Source organism: Lagopus leucura, unplaced genomic scaffold (assembly GCF_019238085.1).
Source record: "Lagopus leucura isolate 7727_CA_CO unplaced genomic scaffold, USGS_WTPT01 Super-Scaffold_100015, whole genome shotgun sequence".
NCBI lineage: Eukaryota > Metazoa > Chordata > Aves > Galliformes > Phasianidae > Lagopus > Lagopus leucura.
Window position 1 is genome coordinate 2,538,323 of NW_024962269.1, and position 14,576 is coordinate 2,552,898.

A 14,576-nucleotide genomic window follows, 5' to 3' on the forward strand; every position below is an offset into this window, starting at 1 on the left:
GAGTGAAAAGCTGCAGCTGCACAGCTCTCCTGTTAGCTAATGGAAGCTAAGCCTTGTTTGCAGGAATAATATATGTATTGCAAAGTTGCATGCTGCTGAGGACACATTCACAGTGATGGAAAGCACCCTTGGCAGGCTTGTGGCTTGGCCAGCACCAACACTGCTGTGCTACTTCTGGGTTTCATCTGAGTTCCGTGCAGCCAGGCTGAGGGTGGAGTGACCCCCAGACTTCTGGTTTGGGGCTGGCACTGGCAGAATCAGCTCCAGTGTCTGTAGCCCACGTCCATTAAGTTGTCATTTCATAATGACAGTAGGTGTCTGTTAGAAATGGAAGTGCTCAGCCTGGCAAAAGCAGAAAGAGGTAGTGTTACAAACATTGAAGTGTCACAAAGTTTGAGCAAGTGATGTCCAGATATCAGGATGATGGGTGTGTTGGTTATGGCAGAGAAAGAGCAGGTGTGTGACAGAGGCTTGTATTTAATGCTGTCCTTTATGACAGTACGGTCACACACTATTTTAGGCATGGCCACCTTGAGCAGCTCATGGCTTATGAGGGGAGTTGTATGTCCTGGATACTAGGGGGTGAGCTTCTCCACCCTTTCTAATCCATTATTCTTGAGTACGTAAGATAAGACACCTCCAGACTTTTCTGTGGGTTAAAGTGGACTAAGTTCCTGATTCCTGGCCAAGTAGCGTGGAAGCCAAAAAAGCAAATATGCAAACAAAAATATGTTGGTGTGAAAGCTGAGATGTGGAAGTGCTGAAGTACGGCCTTAAAGGACCGAGTTACCGTGACCTTCTGACCTTGTCTGTCTCAATTTCAACTGTTTTCTTCTTGGAAAGATGACCTGTAGCAATTTCCAGAACTTTTAAGGACTGGCTTTCCCACCCAATTCCAGCCTAATAAATCTGTAAGTTTAATGCTTAATGCAAAAGCAAAAAAAAAAAAGCCAGAACAAAACAAACCTCTTTACCTCATCTTTTAGGTAGTTTCTTGTCTGGAGAACATTTATAATTTTTAATGTGATCTTTCAGTGTAATACTTACAAATTTAAGATGTTTAGAAAAATCAGGAGGTGAATTTAAGAAACCTACTTCTTTATTCTATTCATTTGTCTTCCCTTTGTCCTTAATCTTGATTTGCCCTGTAGGTTAGTCTTATCATAAAGACAGTATGAATGACTGTCTCAGCGCCTTTCCTCATTAATGCTGCAGGAAATTGATGACTAGATCTCTGGAACTGTGGATTTTTTTGGCAAGAATTATAGCCCCTATTTATTTTGGAGGGACCCATGTGGCTTTCTAAGTAAATATATGTAAAAATTTTCCCCCAAAAATAAACATTACAAGTAATTGCTTGATATATGAAGTTGACATTTTGGCTTTGTGATTTGCTATGATACGCAGAAATCTAATTTCCTCTTTGGAAATATGCTACTGCAGAATTGTAAGTAAATTAAAATCAGTGGTTTATTCAGAAGGTGAGTAATAGACTCTGTTTTAATATATCAATATTTATCCTTCAGGTTCTCAGGTCTGCCCAAATATGCACCATCTAATGCTAAATGTATGCTTGACTATGGGATTACCTTTGTTTGTAATTGGAATGGATGAAGATTGATGTCCATGTCTTGCATATTCACACTGGATGGAATTCGTAAATAACGCTGCTCCGGATTCCACACAGAGCACTTCCACTCTGAGCATTACACTCACTTGCTCTGCTTACTTATTTGATGTTACTCACTGAAGTAAGTACTGGAGTTCTGAAACTCAAATGATGAGTGTAATTTAGTGAGCATAATGAATCTGTAGCTGGTGTTACACCTCAGCCTTGCAGGTAGCTGCTGAGTACTTGTTGTATTAAGAGTGGCTTCTGTTTGTGCCTCTTTTTTTTTAATTATTTTTTTTATTTTTATTTTCAATAAACCTAAAAATAGACTCCAAGAGAAATAAATATCTGGCTTAATATGCTGAACACCCTTTGACACCCTTTGAGGTGCCCAGTGAAGTGATGCTGTTAGAGCTTTGAACACGTGCCACACTATGAAAAGTAATGGAGCAAGCTAGATGGTAGCATTATGGGGAGAAGGGGGTCCAACTGTGGCAAGAAGCCTGCTGCTCCCGCAGGGCATAGACACCTCAGGGAAACTGTGCCAGCAAAGAATAGCTTAAAGATAGGAAAACTGATAGATTAATGGAATTGGTCCAATTTTTTCAGAAGTGCATCTAGCCATGCATCTAGAAACAATTTCAAAAGCCTTAATAATAAAGTTAATAAATCTGTCACAGTATTACGTCCTACAGTTAATAATAACTATGAAATTCGTTCTGATTAATTTCAGAAAATCTATTGCTCTGCTTCTTAAATAATTTTGTTGACCAATTCAGTTGCTTCTCCAAGGTCTAGAACTGCCTGATCATTTGGACCGTACTTACAGTGTAACTCTGCATTTACATATTGCTGGGTAACAGATGATGAAAAGGTCTAATTTACTTTATGGTATTATATGGAAAAAAGAGAAAAATATTCAAATTTAGCAGTAGTTGTAATAGCATTTTGTGAAACTGTATGAAACTGAGTGACCGTGTTTCGTACCTTAGCTGTAGCAAAACGAGTTTCTCTCTGTAATGCAGTGAGCTTTGTGTATGTTTGGATGTTTTGAGTGAGACTCCAGTTCAAGAGCGGAAGAGTGGATTCCGCTTTGTAAAACTTGCTTGTCCTCCCACTGTTTTCTTTGTCAGTAAGAGTTTCCACAAATATACTTGTTCAAAACGAGAGAATATTTGTATTTTGGAAAAAGAAATGCAGTTTAATTATTATAAGAGACATTTGTATCTGCTGGTCATTGCTTAGTACTAGAAATGTGAGTTTTGTTAGAAGTTTGTAGCTGGTCTTAAAATTGGACACTTCTGTTATTTATGTTTCATGTTTGAATGGTTAAAATTCATACACATGAATTTTTGAAAGCACGTGCACATGTGGCTGAAAATGATTTTCATCCATCATTTTGACTTATTAAAATTTAATCTGAATTATCTGAATGTTTCTAGAAAAGAGCATAAAAAGCCAGAAATGTGTAGCACGAATAACACGTTAGTTTTTAAAGTTGCTGTGCTTCTATGGCTGGCACTGCTCTCTTGCTATGTATTCCAGGAGGCACGACCAAATCTGTGTACTCGCAGAGTTGTGCAGACTTCAGAGGTTCTGGGGTCAAGCCTTAGCTGAGTGCTACCAGCTGAAGCCAAAGGACACCCATGCAAACAAAGCATTCCTATCCAAAGAAAGGCAGATTATTGTTGGGACTGCTGAATCCATTTCAATCAGCATAAATTCAGCTTCCTTTAAAGCAAAATATAGCTCACATTTTGCCATCAGTTTCAGTAAGATTGAGTCCTGGCCCTCCATACGGTATCAATTGGTTCTGCAGGATGACTCTCATTTGTTCATCTCTTTCTACTGTGAATGCGGTAGTGGGAGATGTTCAAGCCAACACCAGGATCATCAGTGAAAGCTGTGGAGTAATGATAGCTAACCCTTAGAAGAAGTTTCCTTATTGGCCATTGCACAAATAAATACAACAGAAAGCAAAGAAAGGCTCCTTAGTGATGCATCTTGGAATAGACCTCATTCGATTTAGCATCATCTATGTATTTTGGAGCAAAACTCCTAAAATTATTGCAGATAATACCTCAGAATGACTTTGTTCTTCAGCTGAAAACAAAACAGACAAATGAAAGAAGTACAGAGATGGTTAGATAGTCTTTCTTCTGTATTTGAGAGTTACAAAGTGTCACGTGTCTGCTTAGGAGAGCAACTATCACAGGAGGAGGATGCACAAAGACCTGGCTTCTGGCTGTGGATTCCCCATGTTACCAAATGCCTCCAGTTTTTATGCTGTTGCTGGAACATGAAAGAATAATAGGAAGCAGCAATCAAATAATTTGAAGGAAAGATAAAACCCATTCAGCATCTTCCATTAGGCCTAATCCAAACCCCACACACTGCAGGGGGTTTCCCTACTCACAGGCAACAGAGGAAAAAAAAACAAATCAACCGTAGATTTTCTTTTTTAAAGATTGGAAATATGGTGAATTGCTAATGTGGGTATAAAATAGGGAGAAATGTGAGAGTGCACAAGGCAAAAGTTTTGACAGGATGGAGAGAACTGTCTTCTGATCTGTGTTGTTACCAGAAGGCTTTGGGGAAGATTTCTCTTCTGTCACTGAACTTCAGAATTCCTCTAGGAAAGCAACAAATCTGTTCTGAGACATCTAACTCTTTCCATCTGCCTATTACAAATCTGCCTGACATCCTTGTAGCTTTTCACAGGATCTGCAAGTCATAGGCCTGGCTTTCAGTTCTCTGCTTTATGGAACAGATGCTTAGTGCTCGATGGATGTAAGGTTGCAAAGGTATTCAGCAGCAGTTCCAACTCGAGTCACTGCTGATCCTTTTGTGGGCACTCAGAAATGACGTGATGGCATATTTAAGCATATTGTGAACTGAATCCTATGGAAAATAGTTCATCAAAATAAAGTGTGTTGTATCACTTTGCTTTTGGTTGGTCACATCAGTGTCCTGGTTTGGTTTGCAGTGAGGCAATGCGACTGAAGTTACATCAATCCAGAGAGAGGCGGGAACTGGAAGAGGAGGTAGGAAGGGCAGTAGATCACCGTGCTGTGAAAGCCAATGACTTCAGATTACAAAGCCCTTCCTTTGAGGGTTGGTGTTGGAGCCTTTTGCTACACTTGGGTCTCACTGAAAATTTCCAGGGCTACCTACTTTCAGGGTAGGTCCTTACTAGAAACTGCGTCTACATCATCACAGACTCTGTGCAACAGAGCTGGTAACTGATGTGGGCGAGAGATATCCTTCATTAAGAAAAGAAAAAAACCTTTCATCCCACTTGGTAGGCAGCATTTTATGAAGAAAATTGAAGAAATTAATTAACTATAACAGAATTTCACCTCTTTAACCTTAGCTCTTGAGCAAACCTGAGCTAAATAAACATCTGACCATTCAATTTCTTCCACTTAAGGTTAACTTGAGTTTATTATTCAGGCTACTGCCCTTGTGTATTAGGCAAAGCATAAATTATGCATACTAATTACCTAGGATGGAGCACGACTTTAATGAATTCTTTTAATTAAACTGCAACACAGTGCTTTTGTAGAGGATGGTCTATATTTCATCCTTAAACTATGTAACCTTCATCTTTGTCTGGAGAGATCACACATTTGAGTTGATTTAATTCGTTTAAGTAGCATATACAAAGAGCATCCTAGCCTCGCTATCACTAGGAAATTTGAAAAGGTTTGTGTTCCATAGCAGTGCTAAGAAATCAGCTTCCTTGATGAAAAGTTAGGATTCGGACAGGAAGGGCACAGGAAAAGAAGGGAGTCTTGAAGGAATTGAGTTAAGGAATAGTGTAATATTTGTAACTTTCAAAACAAACACACAGAGATCATTTCACACGACTTCCCACTTACTGTTTATGTTAGTGATAAACCAGCAAAGTTACCTTGGTCCCTGGTATGTTCTTTGCTTTCTTGAAAATGATCGAGCAATAACAACTCAATGTAAAAGTTATGCTATTACCCGGAAAGAATTTGTTCCCATTGACAATGCCAATAACCTGCTAGCAGGAATAGCAGCAGAAACACCATAATTGCCCACTCTCAGTTATTTTATCCAGTGAAATTCAGAAATTTAAAATGCCTTTTCTTTACCTTCTGCTGGAGTTCCTTATTTTGTTCTTGTTATTTACCTGCTGTTGGCAATTTTGGAACTTCTGTGGCTTCCCGGAGTCCCAGGAATAAAAATGATCAGCAGATGTACATCAGCTGACAAACAAGCTGCTTGCTCAATTAAAGAGAAATGTGGTAGCTGTTAGTAGTCCATTTATAAGGAAAAGCAGTAAAGGCTGCCTGTCTTGACATCTATTCTGTTCAGACTGTCCAGGTCACCTGGCTCTAGGGTGCATATAAACCAAAATGGTAAGGTGTATTTTTGATCGATTCTGCTGACACATTCATGTCCTCTTTGCTCATAGATCTAGTCCAGAACTGTGTCCTTTCCTTTGGGGTCTCAGTTTGGTGCTTTGCTATTTGTGCAGCAGCCAAGGTGTAAAGCTGTGGAACCAAATGGGAATTTGTTATTTTAGATTCACTCTCATGCTTGTCCTTTGCTCCTATCAGCACTCTTTATTAAAGTGTTTCATACATTTTTGCTTCCTCTAGAAAGGAATACCTGCCCCATACAGTTATTCATGTAGTTACCTCCTACCACAGAGAGCACTTTTAGTAACATGTGTGGAAAGCTGCCTGGTGGAAGGTCATACAAGAAAGGAACAATCATGCTTCTATGTGTTCAGTACATCCAAACTATTTTTGCATACTTAATTATATTTAATCTGAAATGTGATACAAAGATAAATGGTCAATACAGAAAATATGTAGTATCAATCTAGCTTTCAAGATTTGTGTAAATATTTAGGCCTCGTAAATATTTAGGTTCTCTGAGGACTTCTGCTAGCAACAACACAGTCGAGCACTTTGTAAGCAGAAGCAAAAGTCTGGACTTCAGTCACTGAAAGGAGTTAAAAACAGATTGTGCTCATAATATGTGATCCGTATTACTCCGTGTAGAGAGAGACAGATTTTAGGAAGTTGGAAAACACTTGCTGGCATGCAAATTTTGCATCTCTGTCTCTGATTTGGGGAATTAATTTTAATTTGTGCTTTCAAACAGATTTAATCTCATCTGCACTTCCCTGCGTGAATCTGCAGGTTAGGTTTTGCTCTTAGTTGAAGTGATTCCTATGTGATTTCAGTTGTTCCTTGATGCCAGTATTAGCCATAGGCTTGTCTTCTTCAGGGTGCCTACAGGCTGTGCTCTTATATAACATATGTTTTAACAAACCATCTGGCTTTATTGGGTTTCCCAAGTGTCTGCTATCTTACAGCCTGTCGTATTGGCAGACATAGATGCCCACAAACCCTCTGTCTGGCTTTCTCCACGGGTCAGAGATTCTTGGAATCTCCAGATGGAAGATTTAATGTGGTAAAGAACAAAGTAGGTTATAAAACCAATGGAACGTTATTGGTGTAGGGATGGGACTGAAACTGAAGAAGTCAGTGCAGTTTCTATGAGGGCCCATGTCAGACACAGGTGAACGGAACTCAGCTGATTCAACAGCTCTGTTTCTTACACTTGTACATCTAATAGCCAAAGAAGTTGGTCATGACTCCTGCAGCTTTTTTAACCCCCATAAAGCACATGCAGCAGAGCAAAGATTGCAACCAAATCCTTTCTTCAGGCCGCCATGGAGAATCAGCCCGAAGGTTGTCATGTTAGGTAACAAAACAGGTAGTAACCAATACAAAGATCAGCATCTTTAGGCAGAAATGATAAACAACAACAAAACACTTTCATGAACTAATTTCCTTAGTGGCAATGAAAGACTAATTTCAGTGATTATGGCATGTCTTTAACATTTTGGATTGGAGAATAGAACAGAGAGAATTCTCTCTGCTTTCTCCATCATGTTGTAAAATTTGATTATTTGGGGTACTTGTGAGCTAGTAGAAATCTAACATAAAATTACTGCCTGTCCAAATAGGCATAATTCCCAGCTTTAGTGTATTCCAAAACCCCAGATATTGAATATGCGCTTGAGCTTATCATCTGGTTAGGAAAGGTGCATGTGCATTTTTTCTCTTTCAAACTCTTCAATTTCTAAATTTCTGCTGTCCAGAAATTACTTGACCTATCCTTTGACATGCAGTGATTAAATGAATGTGAATCTGAGACCAACTTCCATATTGAACAAATGACTTCTGCTTTGCCAAATCCACAGCAGAAAAATAGTACCAATGTTAGCTTCAGAAGTTACTCCAACTTCTGGAAGCTGCTGAGGGAAAGTGACAGAGAAGAGCCAGGGAATGCTGTCACTCTAGGCAGTGGTGGGGGAAATCCTCGGGTTTGCCCCAAGGGGTTTGTGGGAGGGCTCCTCTAGGAAGGCAGCGTGTCTGAAAGCCCAGCTGAAGTGCCTCTATACTGAGGTGCGCAGCATGGGAAATAAGCAAGGGGAGTTATAAGCCATAGTGCACTCAGAAAACTTTGATCATATTGCCATCACAGAAACGTGAGGTGATTCACATTATTGGGACAATACAATTGAGGTTATAAGCTTTTTTGAAGGGATAGGCAAGCAGGAGGGATGGGGGAGTTGCCCTCTGTGTTAAGGAGTGGATTGACTGCAAGCAGCTCCCTCTGAGAAACAGCCAGGAAAAAACAGACAGAGAGTCTGTGAGTTAAAATTAGGGGTGACAAGCTGGAAGGGATCCATGAGATTCCTGGAGTCCACTGGTGATAACTTTCAGGTTCAAGTATTCGACAGACCGAGCAGAGATGAAGCATTGCTGGACCTGGTGCTCACCAATATGGAGGAGATCATTAAAGATATGAAGATTGGAGGCAGCCTGGACTGCAGCAACTGTGCTCTGGTTGCGTTTGTGATTTCAAGGAATGCATACCTGGCAAAGAGTGCAGTCAGGACCCTGAACTTCAGGAGAGCTAGCTTCAGGCTGTTTACAGAATTGTTGCACAAGATCTCCTGGGAAGAAGTTCTTAGAGACAAAGGAGTTGAGCAAAACTGGCTGCTCTTTAAGGATGCCTTTCTGAGAGTGCAGGAGCTGTCTATCCCTTAGAATAAGAATGCAGGCAAGGGAGGCAGGAAACCAGTGTGGCTTGGCAACGACCTGATGGGCAAACTGAGGGAAAAAAAGTGCGTGTACAGACAGTGGAGGCAAGGGCACATCACCTGGGAAGAATATGGGAATGCTACCCAGACTTACAGAGATGGGATTAGAAAAGCCAAGGTGCAGATGAAACTGAACTTGGCAAGGGATGTTAAAAACAACAAGAAGGTGTTCTATAGGTACATAGACCAGAAGAGACAGACCAAAGAGTGGGTACCCCCTTTGATAATGAAAAAGGGGAACTGGCTTCAACAGATACAGAGAAGGCTGAAGTACTCAGTACTCAAGTACTTAAGAACTGAAGTACTTAACATAAGCCAGCAGAGTGTGCTTGCAGCTCGGAAAGCCAATGGTGTCCTGGGTTCCATGAGAAGAGGGGTGGCTAGCAGGGACAGAGGGATAATTATTCCCCTCCACTCTGCCCTCGTGAGGCCCCATCTAGAGTACTGTGACCACATCTGGGGTTCCCAACACAGGGAAGATGTGGAGCTTTTGGAGAGGGCCCAGAGAGGGCCACTAAGATGATCCGATGGGTGGAGCACCTCTCCTATGAAAAAGGGCTGAAGGAGCTGGGCTTGTTTAGCCTGGAAAAGAGAAAGCTGTGGGGAGACCTCATTGTGACCTTCCAGTATTTAAAGGGTAGATAGTGATAGGATAAGGGGGATTGGTTTTAAACTAAAGGAGCAGAGATTTAGATTAGATGTCAGGGGGAAGTTTTTTACTGAAAGAGTGGTGAGGTGCTGGAACAGGCTGCCCATAGCAGTGGTGGATGATTCATCCCTGGAGGACTTCAAGGCCAGGTTGGATGGGACGCTGGGCAGCCTGATCTGGTACTTGATCTAGCAGCTGGCAACCCTGCTTGTGACAGGGGGATTGCAACTTGATAATCCTTGAGGCTGCTTCCAATCCAAGCCATTCTATGATTCATAAAATGACGACAGAGAATACTGTAGCCAAACCTAATGCTTTGGCTTCTGAACAGATCATTTTCTTGTTCTGTGATGCTAAAGAGCAGCTCCCTGCACTTTCTTGATGGTCTTTCCAGCTTTGAGATCAGTCATACTAGTAATTCTAATACAGACCTTGAAATCCTAACTGAGGAGCAAAGGAGTCATCCATCCATTTGTTTATAAACCTCAACTCTAAAACTGCAGTATAATTACAGCTGCAACTGGGAGACAGTCAAAGCCTGTAACAGGATGCCTTTTTGGAGAGAATCTGAGAACAGGAATTACCTGTGTAGGAAATGAAACCAAAGATTAGAGCTTCAGAATTATCTTGGAAGTTACAGTTCAAATGTTACATGAGAATTAGGATTCTATATAGAAATAATTTATTGTATTTTTTTAGTTAATTAGTTTGACAGTTTTTATCTACCAGGATATATTGGTAATAGCTTTATGCCTCTTGTTTCAGACAGTAAATTCACTGAAAATAATTGGCACACTGGATGCTTCAAAACCTGGCTTGTTCAGGTGTCAGATTCTCAAGGTTTATTTTCTCTGGAAGCTCAGTCTCAGATTCCTGCAGAAAATGTTGCTTTCTTGGTTTATTACATTACAGTGGCAAAATTCAAGAATAATTTGGCTACCATCACTTGAAACTGGGCAGTTTGCTGTGAGATTACTATTTTGGATTCAGATTATAAATCAAAGGATTCCTCTTTTTAGTCTCAGTGGGTAAAGGAGTTATTTGAAGAATTCTCCAGAAGTAATCTCATCTGCATAAAAGAGGTTACAAACTCTATGCTTGTAAACTCTCTCTCCTTTGTCATGAGAACAAACACAAACTGAAGTATATAGCCTGCCTTCTGACAAGTCTGCAGCATTGAAAGGAATTATCCCAAGCTTTCTGACATTGGTAGAAATATATATGCACAATGGGCACCTGCAATCCCCCAAATAATTATACTTCTCCTTTTGCATCTTTTATCAATGCTGAAAATACAATGTGATAGTGAAGTGGTTTCCTAATTACAGGACTGATTTAACAAAATGCTTACACGCTTGTTTGAATGAGGACCAAATTATTCTCAAATTCATCTAGATTCTTTATTGAAAGGTCAAGAATTGCTATTGAAAGACACTACAAGTGAGATAATGTAACGTTAGTTTGAATTGAACTGCACCTCTTCTTTCATAAAAGGTAATACTCCAAGGATAGGCTAAGTCTGGTGATTCAGATGTGATGAGCTAGGCAGGAAGCAGTTATCTATTGCATGAACATTCAACTTTTCCTATTTGGAGGTGGGCTAAAGGAGGTCTACTTATTCTCAATTTCAGTTTAGTCTATGGAGACGAAGGGTAGTGAATATTAACACCTAAATAATTTACAACTCTGCTTTAGATTAATTTGGGGTAAACAGAAGCAGAAGATGATAATAACCCCATCAATCACTTCTCAACCAATTTCAAGCAATGCCATTAGATTCTTTTTAAAGACATGCAGCAACTTTTCCAGAGCCTCAGCTGACAAGCTAAGTAACTCCTAAGACAGGTTAGTTCACTCTTTTCTGATTACTTCTGTAGAAGAGTGTCAAGAATGAACAAAATAGCTGTGAAATATCCTGGAAGGACCGACTTTTAATTGCTCAATTTCAGTGATTGTTGTTTTCACGTTCCAACCAAAAGCAGTTAATGGAAAATAAAGCTCTGCTGATATTTTATTACAATCTACAGAAAATGGAAGTTTTTTAAAAAGCAGTGCTTGGCAACTATGAGCATGTCTGCAATCAGTGGTGTTAACAAAGACTGTGACATTGTATGCTTTGTTTAGGTTGTACTAGCCTGCCAAATTTGTTAGCAGCTTTCCAAACAGAAAGGAACATATGGAGCATGCCTGATTTTAGTAAGCTGGGAGCCTACCAGTTATTATACTTGTTCAAATGCCTGTAGCAAAGAGCAGTTTGATTTCACTGGGGATCTGCACAGGCCCTGGGTCACTTCATTTACTACTACTCAAAGTGCGGGGAGCGAGCGCTAAATGCTCACTTTGACTTATTCAGGTTCTGAATTCTGCAGTAACTTACAGCATAACAAAACAGTAGAAGCTAAATTTTCTTTTTCAGCGAGTAAACAGGAAAAATCTGAATTGCACTGGAATTATTTCCTGAAATCCTTCCACACTTCTGCCTGGAATTCCTAATCCTCTGTAGATGTTTGGCCATTCCAAGTCAGCCAGCATAATAAAGGCAGCATGTGCAATGGCTGGTACGTGGATGCTAAATCGCAGTCATCTTAACGGCGTGCATGTAGCTAGGGGAACAACTGGAAAGTGTTCTTGCTTTCCTTCAGGCTTGTCCCACTGCAGGTGAGAGCATCTGTGGCAAGGTGGCTAAAAAGCAATGTGTGTGGTAGCAATTTCCCATCTCACATTGTTTTAATCTGTCTGTTCTTTCTGAATAATGCAGTTCTTGTAGTGAGTCTTTTTTTTCTTTTTCTCAATATTTTTTTTTTAATGATTAAGTTATAATTCATGTAATTAAAATTTGAAACAAAGTATGAAAATCTTATCTAAGCGTATGTTACCCAGGAGATAAATTCTCCTTTCTAGACTCACTTAAGGGATTATTGTCTATCTGTAACAGCTTTTTGGTCGGTGTGGTTGGGTAGCGAATGGCGATGATTTCCTGCGGGTGGCCTTTAGTGAGGAAATTGTCTGCACCTTGGCTTGGCTGACTTGCTATCAAAGTGAGAAACCAGAAGCAGTTGCTCTAGCTGAGTGCAAGATGGGGGCTGGCATCCAGAACCTGCTGAGGACTGGGTGACAACTGAGGAACCAGAGGCCAGTGGGATCTGCACAGAACTGGCTTGTCTCCTCACAATGGCTGCAGATTGAGAGCAGAAACCACACAGAGCTGTGTGAAACTGTCTTGTCCAAGCACACAACTGGTCGTGTGATATATTTTTTATTTTTCCAGCAAAATCAAGGTCTTGAAAAGAGCTCCAAGTGCATGGAGCTCCTGCAGGAATCAGTTTAGTTTGAATGAGGGGGCTCAGTCCCCACAGAGCCACATGCAGTATTGAGATACTAAACATGGGAGGGAGGCGTGAAGTTAAGGAACGTGCAGAATGGTATAACAAAGATATTTGGCTAATGCACTGGGAGAGTCATCAGATTTAGAACATGCATAGAGATAGAACCTGGAGCTTCTGAGTTCCACTGTGTGCTTTGAAAAGTGCCAATGGCAGTAGCAAGATGTTAATATTGTAATAGGGGAGAATTTAGATGTGACAGGAGACAAGTATGTGGCTGGAAAGAGAGCTGCTGAGCCTGTTAAATCAAGCTCTATTAATTTTGAGAAAATGGAATCTTCTCCTGGAATTATTAGGAAGTGGTAGATGAAACTGTGATGGCACAGTGGCAGTTAAAATTTCACAAGCTCATTCTACGTAAGCCACTTCTTTACTGATGCTGATTGCTGATGCTGAATTTGGTTAGAAGAATGGAAGCTATACAGAAATTTCCCAAGAGTTTTGTCTTCTTACATATCAAACTCTCAGTTGTGGTGCCACTGTCCCTTTTAGAGACAAAGTTCAGCAGGACCAGTAAAATGCTTGAAGAGAGCATTGTAATGAAGTGCTCTGTTAGACTAAGGGGCAGCATCTCTGGATTACAGTGTTGTTAGCTGTGATGTGACCCACATGTAGAGAGATGCAAGCCTGGCATGGGGGAGTTGATGTGTTTCAATAGAACCACTCACGAGCTTGAAAAAAAAAAAAAAAGAGTTCAAAGATTAAGATTGGGTGCATAGTTTTAATAAATTAATTAGTCTTGCAGCTGCATATTAATTACTACATTCAGTTTTTTATTGTGTGTGTCAAGATTTTTTTTTTTCTACTTTGGAACATTGAAATTTAGGTCACAGTGGACTTTGTGACTTTATTCTCTTTAAATCTTTATTCTTACTTGAAGTAAATAAACCAACACAGTAAAGAGAGCTGATAGCTACTCCATCTGTATTATGGCACACAATGATGGCTGGAAGTTAAAGGTTTGATATATAGATCTATTTTTTTATTGCCAGCCCCTGCCCCTGAAGAAAGTATTAAAATTTCCAGATGAGTAACCAAACAATAAATAGATGAGACAGTTGCTGTGAATATCTGATTTTTTGCATAATAATGAGATATTGCTGGATAATACACTTTGCAGTCCACAGTTTGTCTATATTATCATTTTGATTGGACAAATGCATAAGAAAGATATATAAATAGAGCCACACAGAGTCTTTTATTGTAAATTGATTCAGTTTAGTTAGATTTGCAGAACATTCTAAAAACAGATTCTAAAACAGATTCTAAAAACAGATTCTAAAACCAAATCCAGGAATATGTCCACGTACATAATGCCATCAGCATTCACTTGCATGCATATGCACACACTAGCACACAATATATAGCCAGTACCTGGTTTCACAATTAATTACATGCAGCAGAAACATCATGTGCAAACTGCAAGCCCTTTCTCATGCCAGTTGGGGTAGATTTAGGATCACAGTCAATTCTGTCCTTTCTTGCCGCTCAGAAGGTTCAAAGAAACACATGCAAGGGAGCCTTTCACCTCATAGCTGGGCCTTGTCATTACCACAACAGGGCAATGCAAGGGGGGCTTCAGGGTCAGTCTTGAATGGTGGGGTGGATAGGTGAACTCTAACTGCATTCTGAGTAGAAACAAATCCAAAAATTTAGCTGTACTTATCTTTATGGACAAGATATTAACCCACAGTGAATCTGTAATGAATCTTCAAATAAATCTGTAATCTAGAACCACTTTGGTGCAATTTCATAGGGGAAAGATGCTGCTCCTAC

General features: G+C 40.0%; 1 long non-coding RNA gene across 1 annotated transcript in view; it reads left to right on the forward strand.

The window, feature by feature from the left end:
* LOC122182736 overlaps nt 1–1,765 on the forward strand; it is a 48,292-nt gene extending 46,527 nt beyond the window's left edge. Inside the window, exon 3 of the long non-coding RNA XR_006179969.1 lies at nt 1,527–1,765. This is a non-coding gene — a long non-coding RNA (uncharacterized LOC122182736). The remainder of the gene's footprint in view (nt 1–1,526) is intronic.
* Nucleotides 1,766–14,576: the final 12,811 nt, after the last annotated feature.